Raw genomic sequence first — 13,300 nt, forward strand, 5'->3', positions numbered from 1 at the left:
AGTAAACAGTATTTAATGTCAACAAAACATGCTGCTTCAGAACTCTATGCCTGTGTGTGTGTGTCTGAGGGCCGATGACACACATTCGATGGGTGTAATCTGGTCCAGGGTACACATAAAATACCACTTTTTCTCAAATACCACTTCCTACCATTGCTCATGTGAAGATGAGACTTAAACAAAACATATTTGGTGCATGTTCATAAATTTTGAGCACATTTGAGGATGTAAAAGACCAGACTTGTGACTGTTATCGTCGCCGTGTTTTGAACTCTTCCTATAAATAGATGCTGTCAGTGTGGCGTCATCACATGACGTGTTTTCTCGGTGCCCGTTTTTACGTCGTAGGGCATTCATGGCCCTAGTGAGGAAGGAACAGGGCCATGATGTTTCGGGCTAACATATCATGGAACAACTCTTTGTGTGGCTGTGCGTAGTAAGCTATTGTACGCAGATGACCTCGCTGATATGGACGCGTAGAGTAACGTTGTACGCTCATGTATTAGCATGATTAGTCGCGGAGTAACAAAACAAGCGTAGTTGAATAGTGATTATTACATAATACATGTAATATAATGAAAGTTCCATGAATGACCATGAATCGCATGATTGATGATGTACACAAATTAAGTAATTTTTCTATAGTACTAATTGTGTTCATGTACAGATGTAGTACAGTCAGTGCAGTCCAGTTCCAATAAATAATTGAAACTCCTGGCTCCGACCGGGAGTTCCAATAGGTGCTGTGTACATGTGTTTATATCATGTGTTTATTGTGCATTCACATACCGTACATACTTAGCCGTCGGTACGAAGAAATCGTTGCTCCAAAAATCATGATTGCAAATTTTGTCTGAAATTAAAACATGAAAAATTACACATTTGTATAAATGTAACCATTTTTCACCACAAAATATGATATGAAAACACAGGTGAGCAATGTATGAATATATGGGGAGGTCAAACAGGTTGTTAATTATTATCAATATTAATATTTTGCAACATTTATATAAATGAAATATAAACAATTGTTATTATTTAACACTGAATGGCACCCGCCAGACTCGCTTGCCAGTCCTATACACTGTGCCTATGTATATTTAGGACTGGCTTATATGCCATTTTGGATGTCAATGGGAAATACACACTTAACGATTTGCGCAGGTCAGAAATTTGAAAAAAAAATGTATAGTATATAAAAGTGGTACCCACCTTCTTCTTCTTCTTTTCAAATACTGGCCAACATCCCTGGTGGAATCAAGCGGTCAGGTCATCCTTATTGTGCTTGCTAATTTAAGACTTGGTTGAAACAAAATTAAGGATCGAATGCATTTTAGTGTCCAAAAAATTCAAAATTATCGTCAAAGTTCTGCGGAATTCTGCACCCTTGCGAAGGGTTCATAATTTGAATTGGGAATAAAAATATCTGATCTTTGCGATCAAAAACTCAAAAATTACAACTTCAAACAATTGGCAAAATACATTATTGCCAAACAATATAGAATAGAAAATTTGACGTCAACATCAGCTTCTGAAAATATTGGAGAAATATGCTCAACAAACATGGGGAAAGTTCGCAATCCAATTCCCATTCAAATGCGTGGGAAACCGAAAGTGCATAATCCCCACTAGCACCTGCTACAACTGGAGAACAAGTCCTCAAATGTTCGAAATTTTTGCAGTTACTACAACTGAGTGCAGTCTATCATGCATGTGCATGTAGGCCTACTCCCGGGCATGTACTGTACCGTATAATATAAGTACTATAGCCTAGGTAAAATATCTAGTTCTCGATCGTGAGAGGTTGCACCTTCTGCATACTGTTGCATTAGCACACTTTTCGTGGAACTACACGTTACACAATCGCACGTACATGTACATATGTATGTGAAAAGATATTTAGATTGACATGATTGATGCTTTGTCATGTGATGTGTGCATGGCATGCATCAAGCATTTGCCATTTAGGCTTTGCGGCTTTGCGTAGTATTTTTGACGCATATATCTGTGCTTTCCCAACATGCCCAATTTGGCTCGCATGATCGAGAATTAGATATTTTGCCTATAGCTGTTTGTTTTGTTTGCTGAATAGGACTTTCTTCACGTTCTTATTAATTTACAAATTACATACAATATCAAGCTTTTCCCATTTTTTCACTACCGGACATGATATTAAAAAAATAGTTGTGAAAGTTGTTCTGACCTTTCAATATTCTGACTTTCCACTTATCGCCAATTTTCAGAACTGGCAGATTTAGTAAGTAATTATCATGCCCAAGTGAGTTAAATATGAACTTCCTGCTAAACAAAAATGTACAATTGTCATGATTTCTAGTTTAAAGGAAAAAAAGGTGGTAGCATCTGGCAGATCGGGATTTGGGTTACCGAATTTGGCAGTTGGCAGCCACCTCCCCTGATAACTTAAAAGGAGAAAAAAGAAAAAGGAATTTTCCTATTTAATATTGCTAAGTATTGTTTATGCACATTTGTTATTTAAACAAATAGTGTAAAACTGAAGATTTTCGAGCCCTTTGCTCACTGGGCAATTTTTTCATTGCTCTCAGTCCCCCCAAAAAAAAAAAAGAAGGCCAGGCATGCCACTGATTTGACTATAAATGGCCCACAATTATTCTCAGTCAAGTCTGACACTGGATCAGGGGGCGCTCTTCACCTCGATAGCGGTCAGACGTGATGTTTTTCGTGCTCTGATTTGCAATTAGAATTGCGGCTTTGCCGGACAGGGTGTTAGTGTTGAAGATAAATCAGTGGATTTTGACGGTGTTATAGACAAAAGTGGTTCTAAAATGGGCCCTTCAAAGCATAACCGAGCCTTAGAATCGCCAACTAAACAGTCGCCAAACCAAGAAGAAGAAAAGCGAATTCTGCGCCTAAGGCGGATATGACCGGGTTGAAGGTCACGGGTCTCAAAACATGGCGCGCCCAGGGTGTATCGAATTCGGCGAAGAAACTTTCTTTTCGACGATAGTCAGGATCAAGATGCAGCTCCACCTTCATGGTTTATGAACTTTGAAATGCGCCTTGAACATCGTTTCAACAAGTTGGAGTCCATCATGATGGAAAGGATCTCTGACTGTGAAAATAAACTTAAAAGTTTTGAGATGGATGTGGCCAGTGTTACATCTGAATTGCAGTCAGTGAAGGATCAAAATAAGCTGCTCTTGGACAAGCTGGACGACCTAGAGAATCGCAGCCGTCGCAACAATATTGTATTGTTTGGAGTACCTGAGGCTGATGGTTCCATCAAGGAAGACTGTTTGCAGAGGGTAAATGATATTTTTCACTTTGCCGGCCTTTCTACAGAGGATTATGCAATTGAAAGATGCCACCGGACACCTTCATTTCGTCGTGAGGGTGAGCAACGTCCTAGAATCATCCATGTGGCATTTTCTTCCTTTATCATGAAGGAAAAGGTGAGAAAGGCATGTATCTCTATGTTCAAGACCAGCAAGTATCATAATGCCAAGCTCTTTGTGTCGGAGGATTTCTCCCAGCGTGTTCAACAGCAGAGAAAGCAGAAAATGGCACAGTTTAAGAAGCTTCAGGAGGAAGGAAGAAAACCTTTTTTTGTCTTCCCTGACATTATTAAATATAGACTCTCCAATGGATCGGTACTCACAGCTAAGTAAAGTAGAACTTGAAATAAAGTAGGCGCTGTTTTTGAAGAACCGGGACATTATCGTTTTTCGGTTTTTTGAACTTTGATCTTTTGAACTTTGAACATTAAAATGTTTTTGTATGATTAAATTTTGTGTGTGAACAGTGATACAAATTGACACTTGAACTTGAAATAAGTTGGCACTATTTCTTGTTTTTGAAGAACCGGATCATCACAGTTTTACGGTGTTTTTGAACTATTTGAACTACCATACTTTGAACTATTGAACTTTGAACACTGAAATGTTGATGTTGGATTATAAATGTGTTTTAAATCACTTGTGTGATCACTGATAAAAATTGCTAAATATTATGTCCGTGCATGGTTGCAATTTAAATTGCATTGCGCTTTTTCGCTGGTGCTCACTTTTTGCTCAGGCCTGTGTGTTGATTTGAGGGCCTGTCTTTCCACCAAGTGCATTTGCTTGGCGTCGCGATTGTCTTCTAATGATTTCTTGTTTTTGCGTGTTTTTTCCAATCACTTTTTTTTTCATTTTCTGCAGCAGCTTCAATTCAAATGTGCAGTCATGTATCTTTTACTTGTTTTATTTACTCAACTCAATCACAATAGATATAGGTACTGTGTACTCGACATGTATTGTTTACAGGAACATTGATTTTTATATGCAATGTTTTGAATGTCATACAATCAATGATGTATTGATACATGTTTGTTTGTTTTTTTGTAACCTTAATGAATATGTTTACATTTACATCAGAAGAGGATATTTTGGGGATTTCTCTACCAATATTTAAATGGTTCTAACTTTAAGTACTTTTAACTGCAGAGGTATTCAGGACACTTTCAAGCGCAAAAAAGTTTTTCATTACCTTAGGTCAATAGGAAGTGATATTATTTTTCTGCAGGAGACCCATTCTTCTACTACAGAGGAAGCATTTTGGAAATCGCAATGGGGTGCTCATGCCTGGTTTAACAGTTATGCTTCTAACAGCAGAGGGGTGGCCATTTTGATTAGTAATTCTATTTCTGTTGATGTTAAATCTATTTATAAAGATCCTAATGGTAGGTTTATAATTTTGTCTGCTGTTTTGAATGGGTTCCCAGTTGTTTTGACAAATATCTATGCTCCTAATACTGATGATCCCCAGTTTTATTTGGATATGTTTGCCCACTTAGATAAATTTGATGTGTCATCCCTTATTATTGCTGGTGATTTAAATTTAGCTTTAAGTGATCTGGATTACCGTGGTTCTTGTGATCGCCATTCAAATTTTAATGCAAGTGAAATGGTCAATATTTTGATTGAAGATTTGAATTTAATTGATGTGTGGCGGCATTATCATCCTAAACTTAGGCAATATACCGTCATCAACACAATCCAAAGGTTTTATCAAGATTGGATTATATTTTGATTTCAGAAAATATGATTGGTACCTGTTATGGTTCTAAAATTCTTCCTGGTGTTAACTCAGATCATTCAATTGTTAATTTGAAATTTGATTTAGATCCCAACCCCCGGGGCAGAGGCTACTGGAAACTGAATTGTAATTATCTTCGTAAAGATGCTGATTTTATTAAATTTATTAAAAATAAAATTGAGGAGTTTAAAATGACCAATCTAAGTAACTCTGATTGCAATCCCAATTCTATTTGGGATGCTTTCAAATGTACAATTACTGGTTATTGTATTGAGTACACATCTAGAAAGAAGAAAGATAGAACATCCTCTAAGAATAACCTTATTAATAAGATTAAGGAGCTTCAACTTAAATTGGTTGACGGTCTTGATGACGATGCTTATGCTACTCTTAAGGTTATACTAAACTTTGCAATGATCGATCCAGAATGAGACTGCATGTAGCCCCCTTTAAAATTATCTATTTCTGGAAATAAATATCGAGAGAGAAAACGCATAAACTACGTCTAAAAAGCTGAAAGTGTAAGGGTTATTATTATGCTTGAATTTTCCACTTGGCTCAAAAAGAAATGTACTTTTCAAACATTTCAATTCTTTTTCAATATCCGGAGCATCAAGATTTTTGGGAACACGGCCATAATTTCTCAGTGGAAGTGGCGATTTTGTTGGGAACTACGACGCACATTACAAACAAGTCAATAAAAGAATGTGCATATTCATTTTTGATATTGCTTGTCTCGATTTGTTTTAGTAAGCTTACATGTTTGCGAATTTGAAGTAAAATGGCCTCCACTTGTATGTCGTTTTGTAACCAGTAATAACAATTCCGTACGATTTCATAGACAAAATTCTGACCTACATTATTTCTATAAACCCTCTTCTATATGCAGGTGCTATTTAAATTTTTATTTCGATAGCAGAAAATTGAGATATTTGCTATTTTTCCGACTCGCTGCTGTCAAATTGTCTAGTTTAGCGAAAAAAAGATACAGCGAAATCAATTTTTTTAGAACCATTTCACCTCGTTTGACTTGTGCTTTGAAGTACAAACTTCAAAATTGATATAGTGATTCTATATTTCAAGCTGCGTCATACTGTGTTTTTCTTACCTCTGATTGTCGCTGCTCAAGGCCAAAATTCGAAATTTTTTGGACAAAAGTGACACTCTCATTTTTTTAAAACACGCTGTTTACGATAATGACGGGCTCTATTTGCCCGATAAAGTGGTGTTGCCGAGTTTGGATTTTAAAATATTTAGGTATTTTCTAGCTTAAAATCTAGCGCCAATGAACCTGGTGCATGGGAGGGAAAATGTTGGGGGGGTAGTTAGGGCGAAAAAAAATGTGCACATTTTCATGCTTGCTGCGCTTGCAACAGGTAGATATTTAGAAATCCATTTAAGGTATGGGTATGAAAATTGGGGATCCCAAAAAATTGGCATATAGGCCTAGGCCTATGCAAAGGGGTGGGGCATTTTCGGCAGGCCAAGGGGAGGGCCACAAAAATTGGCAGTCCAGGGGGTGCGGACAAGTGATTTTTGGCTGGCGAGGGGAGGCAAGCGATTTTAGCGAGTCGCTTGGAAATTTTGGCTTATAATTAGTAGGCTAATACCGGTACTGATTGCACAGCCTTTTGATTGCGAGAACGCAATTTTTTGGCAAGCCGGGGCTGGGGAGGGAATAAATTTTGGCATGTCGAAAGGGAGGAAGAATGACTTTACCTAGCACACATTAAAGGGGCATTTCGTGATCCACAACCTCATACAACCCCATAGGCCTACGTCCTTTCTCACAAGTTAAGATTTTTATACCACTCATCCCGCTCTGGCCACATGTTTAGGAATTTTCACGCAGATCAATTCGTTAAGCAATGGAAAATATTGCCAAATTTGAATTTCGTTTTAAAAGCCTACTCCCCATTAAAAAAAACCCACTAATTTTGGGGGATTAAAAAAAAGTTCTGTAAAATGAAACAAAAGGCTGCCTCAATCTTAATTATTCATTTAAGGCCAGGCCTTCATTTCTGAAAATAGCGGGAGCTCAGTTAGTCCCTGTACTCAGGAGCTTGACAAGGAGCTCAATTATATAATATCAATATTAAACCATAGGAGCAGCTCAATAAATGCCATTGGTAAAATTATTAGGCCTACGATATTTTATTTGACTGTGATCCGTTTTAATAGGCTATATACACTGTATATACCTTTAAAATTTCTAAAATTGGTGGAATTGAACAAGCTCTAAATTTCTCATGTGTCCAGCATAACCAAGGGCAACTGGGGTGGGTGGGAAAGCCCCTAGCTATGGCCATACCCGTGAGTGGCGGAACCAGAATTTTTTTTCGCGGGGCCTGGGGTGGGGGGGAAGTGAATTTGAGACGGGGCACTTGGAAATCATTGCACTAAATTGCCGAAAAAAGTGGAAAATTACATAATTGTGGGGATTTTGCCTAAAAACTGGGTGGGAAAGAAAAAATATTGGGGGAAATACTGCCCCCCCCCCCTAGCGGCGCCACTGCATATCCATCCATGATGCTAGAAGTTCTGGCGCTGAAATTCAATTTCAATATCGCGAGTTTTTTATCAGGGATTTTACCAAGGGAAGGCGATAGGTGTAGGATTTTGCTGATATACCAGGCAACCCGAGAAAGGAACTGAGGTGTGGCTAAATAAGGGAGTGTTCATTATAAATATTTGCCATTATCATACTTTCGACGCCGAGAGCATAATTATTTGAAGCGTACATCGTGTCAGTCACATGGTCACATATTTTCTGTTGAAAGAGAAACGCACATGTCTCTGATTAGCTCGGGGGTTCAGCTAATGCACGCATCGTGCTGGCCTGTTGTTGTCCCGGTTGTTGTCGAGTGGAAATGGAAAATTTATGAATGAACTTCCGCAACTTTGCAACATCATCACGCAGCGGCGTAGCTGGGATTTTTTCCAGGAGGGGCAAGACTGTAGGCCCTATGGCGCGGGGCCCAAATCCACCAAATTTCCCACTGGGGCGGGGCCCAAATAGACAATTTTGCCAGGCTTATTGATAATAATCGTATATGGTAGGCCTATTGAGCTGTATTGCATATCGTTTGGATTCCCCATCTCTCTGCCCCTCCTCTCACCCTCTCTTTTTTTTTTTTTTCCCCCCTCTTTCCCTCTTTTTTCTTTTCATTAGGGGGCGGGGGCCCAAATAGGCAATTTTGCAATTGCCCTCCGGCAGCTACGCTACTGTCATCACGGTAGACACACGCTGTAGCCTACAACTACAAGAAAGGTTTACAGACAAATATAGCCTAGTAGGCCTATCAAAATGTTATATTTTTATATTTTCTGGTGGACTCATGAGAGAATATCATGTCATGGAGGTCCAGCGCTGGGTTGGGGGGTCTCAAGGCATTTTGGTATGCCTACCCATGCTTGATTCCGGGAGGTTTTTTAGCAGGCCCGACCATTTTTTTCATAAAAACACCTCGGGCGGGTCTCTTCAAAACATTTGTACCGCGGGGATCAAAGTCACCCACATTTGGCCTAATTTGACGCTTTTTTATTGGGCACTTTTGCCAAAATGCGCCCAAAAGTTGGTCTTCGCTGTAAACCCACCCATCATAGTCGTTGAAAAGGTAGGCCTACCCCAAAACTGTGGCACAGCCACGAACCCGAGGGAGAGACCTCCGGGTAAAAACACACCTCTAGCGGGACCAGATTTATAATTTAAAATAGGCCTACATTTTGGAAGCCAGTCATCACGACAAAAGCGGGCCATGGTAGTGTTAATGGTATTAACACTTTGATTTTAGGCTTAAATGATGAGTGTAGGCCTATAAATTGCAAATTTGCACACACCCGGGGAACCTTCTCAAGTTGGTTTGGGTAAGGATGTGAGGCTGTGACTCCGAAAAACTACGGTAACGATTTTAAACCAAATTTGAATAAAACAGACCCAAAATTGTATCAACTTTTGGACTGAAAGTTTTCGCAAATTTTTACTTTTTCGAGAAAATCATTGAAAAATACCCTTCTTAAACCTAATTTTCAAGACACCGAGGGTCAATAAAATCATGGCTAAAAATACAACAGAGTCTAAACTAAATGGCTGAAAATGCACCCCAAATCTGCCGCACATCACGACACTGTATTTCACCTTATAGATTTTGAAAATTGTCGCAATAAAATAGGCCCAAACTTATCCCAAATTATCCCCCGAAAAAATATTTTTTTGCAGGTGAGGTTGGAGTCTTATTATTTTTATTCTCAGAGAGGATAGGGGTTGATATTTTTAGCAGGGTACAGTTTGTCTTGTTTTTGTTTTGTTTTTGACGTTGAAGTTCCAGATTCTTTTTTCATATATTATTATTCATTTATTATTTATACCCTGTACGTGGGGAAAAAAGACACACGACAGCTACAGAGAAGCCACGAAAAAACTCCTGTGAAGTGCATGAAAATGACCCGAAAATGTGCCAACCGAAAAACCCGAACAGGAAGATAAAATAAAAAAACAAAACCAAAAACCCAGGAAATTTCCGGAAATAAGTTCTAAATTCACTAAAATATATTATGAACACTCCCTTATGAAGTCTGCCCTCTTCCGGCTATTCTGGTAGTAGGCGTTGACAATTACCTTACGCGATTACCATATTTTTGAAGCATGTTTGAACCCGATTTGTTCTCTATTCACATTTTTAACGTTGCAAGTAACATTTCAAGACCTCTATTTGTGACAGGTATTTAATTATCTTGCTAGAGATGTGCCTAAAGTTGAAATTCAATATTTCGGATCGCAAAGATCGAGAGATATAAAGTTGCTGAATATCAGTTTAACACCATGGATCATATGGGCGTCGTATATGAACGATTATGATAGCTTAGACTTGTTTCAAGTCCTTTGGCGTCCATAGTTAGTGAATGTAAAATTCATGGAAGCTTTACCACATCCCGGGCCAAATATTTCTATTTCTTTCCAAAGTTTTGAAGTTATCTATTCTTTCAAAATAACTATTTTATACCATCATAAAACTTTGTGAAAATCTATTTGACATTTGAATTGCTAGATAGTGGATACCCCAGGCAGATACTGTGCACTGCAGGGGTAGTGTTTGAGCAACATGCACACCATGCCCACAAGACATACTTCCTCCCTAGCTCATGTTGCCAGCTCGTCCTACACAAAAATTCTGACCTGACTAAAAATCTGAGGGAGTCCAGTAGCCTATATGATACTTTGACCATGGGTCCTAAGAAGAGCATGAATAGAGAAAAAGTAAGGAGGAAGACTTGATCAAGGCTAATGATAGCTAAGCAAAATGGCTGGGATACAGGTTGTATAAATACTACATGAATATTCATGAACTATACAGATTCCATTCTTCTCTAATAATAAAGATGTCAATCACTCTCCTAGACGACAGTTGCTTGGCGCTTGTAAACAAATCGAATAATAGTGCTTGACAAGAGCTAAAAAATAGGCTAAAACACATTTTCACACATTTTTTTCCGGATTTTTTATTTCACATGATAAGTAGACATATTTTCTTACGTATAAGGTAATAATATATTTTTTCTGGAGGTAAAGCCCTTCAACACTTTGTTTAACCTTAAGGATGAGCTTAAGGAGTTAGAATCCCAGTTGAATAAAATTATTGATTTTGAGACTGATGGTCTCATTACCAGATCCCGTTGCCGTTGGGCAGAAGAAGGTGAGAGAAGCTCCAAATACTTTTGTAATTTGGAGAAAAGATCTAATGATAAGAAAAGCATTAATCGCATCAGGACCGCCGATCAAGATATGATAACAAACAAAAAGAATATTCTGGAGGAAATTCACAAATTTTATAGTAAGTTGTATCAATATTCTGGTGTTGAACAGAATTGTACTGAGTATGATGTTACAGTTAATGATTTTTTAAATCCTCTTGATATTCCCAAGCTTTCAAATGATGATAAACATAATCTTGATCAACCCCTCTCTAAAAATGAGATTTTTCAGACTATTTGTTCCATGAATCACAATAAGTCTCCAGGGTACGATGGTTTACCTGTCGAATTTTATATACTTTTTTGGAATGACATTAGTGATATGCTTCTCAACTCCTTTAATTTTTCTTTTGAAAGTGGCCTCCTTAGTTTGTCTCAAAGAAATGGGGTTATTACTTTATTGCCAAAGAAAGATAAGGATCTGTTGGAAATTCAAAATTATAGGCCAATCTCACTTCTTACTGCTGATTACAAAATTATTGCTAAGACTATGGCTAACCGCTTAAAGAAATGTATTGGTAATTTGATCCATTCAGACCAATCTGGCTTTTTAAAAGGCAGAAGCATTAGTAATAACATTAGGCTACTTTTAGATGTAATTGATTTTACTGAGGCGTAATGATATCCCTGCTGCTGTTATTTTATTAGATATCCAAAAAGCATTTGATTCGGTCAGTCATGAGTTTCTCTTTAAAGTGTTGGATCATCTTAATTTTGGTGAAAGTTTTATCAAATGTGTTAAAACCTTTTACTCTGCCAGGAAATCCTATATTATTAACAACGGCTTTCTTACAAAATCAGTTAATATGGAACGGGCATTTTCAAGGTTGCCCGATTTCCCCATACCTTTTCCTTTATGCGTTATGGAGACACTTGGGAGTGCAATTAGGATTAATCCCAATATTAAAGGTATTTTGTCAACCAGAAAGAATTGAAAGTGTCCATGCTTGCTGATGACACTACTTGTTACATTGATGGTTCAAAGGATTCATTTAAAATTTATTTGATATCCTCAATATTTTTGGTAAATGTTAGGGTTGTAATGTAAACTTGTCTAAATCCAAATCTATTTGGATAGGTTCCAAAAAAGGTAATCAAGAGTTCCCATTTCAAGATAAGGGGCTTTGCTGGGTTCATGACAAATTCAGTTACCTTGGTATTAATTTTTCCCTCAATTTGAATTCGCTCTTTGAGTTAAATTATAAGGTGAAATTAAAACAAATTGAACAAACCTTAAATTGTTGGAAAGCTAGAAGTTTGTCTCTCATTGGGAAAATTTGTGTCATAAAATCTCTTTTGCTTCCACAGTTGTTGTATCTCTTTTCAGTGCTTTGTATTAAAATTCCAGAAACTTTTTTCAAAAATTTGAATAAATTATTTTTTAATTTCATCTGGAATGGGGAAAAGACAGAGTAAAGAGAGATGTTTTATGTCTGGATTATGCTTTGGGTGGTTTATTATGGTTAATGTAAAGTGTTTTGCGGTGGCTCAAAAATTGATTTGGGTAAAATATTTACTTGATGACAACTACGAGTGCATGTGGAAATCTCTTGAGTTATCTTTTCTTCAGAAATTTCATTGCGATGTTAAAATTCTTTGGAAATCTCATGCACCTGAAACCATTCTTTCCCGACTGAAGAATGTGCAGCTTGCTGATTCAATCAGATCGTGGTATGCGTTTAGAGATAAAGCCACTGAAGACCTTGGTTATGAGATCCGAGAAATGAGGAGTCAGAATTGCACTTGTATTTGGTTCAATAGGAATATTAGATCCAAGTCAAAACAGTATTTTTATTATGACTCTTGGTATTCTAAAGGGATTCATACTTTATCTGATGTTCTTTATGATAATCTTCCCACCCCAGTTTTAAAATCTTTTGACGACTTAATAATTGAATTTGATATTCCATACAGAGATAGGAGAAAATATGATCTGTTAATGGATAGCATTGTTCATTATTGTGGGATGCTGGATGACTTTGAGGACCAGGATTTTGACACCTTTGATATTTTCTCAAATAATTTAATACTGGCCCTCAGGGTCCCTCGCTACACTTACAGTATTATGAAAATAAGTCTCCCCTGAGAGAATTCAAAATTTCTGGGAAGATATCTTTGAAAACTTTTGTAATAAGGGGAATATGGAGTGGGAAGAAATTCATACTCGGAATTTTAAATGTACTATTGAGACTCAATTAAGATCCTTTTTATTTTAAATTATTCCATAAGGCCATTGCTCTCAACAGCTTTCTCCACAAAATTGGGAGAAAAGACTCCCCACTTTGTTTCTTTTGTGACAAATTTCCCGAAACTGTGGAGCATGTTTTTTGTGAATGTGAAAAAGTTGAATTCATCTGGAATGATTTATTTAACCTGATAAATGACAAACTTCATTTGGATATTCAATTTAATAGTTTTGATCTTATGTTTGGTATTGCCAATGACAAATTTCTTTCCTTTTTAATATTATGCAGTAAATACTACATTTACAGAT

At 37.3% G+C, this 13,300-nt stretch overlaps 1 protein-coding gene across 1 annotated transcript in view; it reads left to right on the top strand.

The window, feature by feature from the left end:
- The window catches only part of LOC140153160 (threonylcarbamoyladenosine tRNA methylthiotransferase-like), a 32,719-nt gene that overhangs the window by 1,342 nt on the left and 18,077 nt on the right, over positions 1 to 13,300 (top strand).

This window comes from Amphiura filiformis, chromosome 5, assembly GCF_039555335.1.
Source record: "Amphiura filiformis chromosome 5, Afil_fr2py, whole genome shotgun sequence".
NCBI classification, from domain to species: Eukaryota; Metazoa; Echinodermata; class Ophiuroidea; order Amphilepidida; family Amphiuridae; genus Amphiura; species Amphiura filiformis.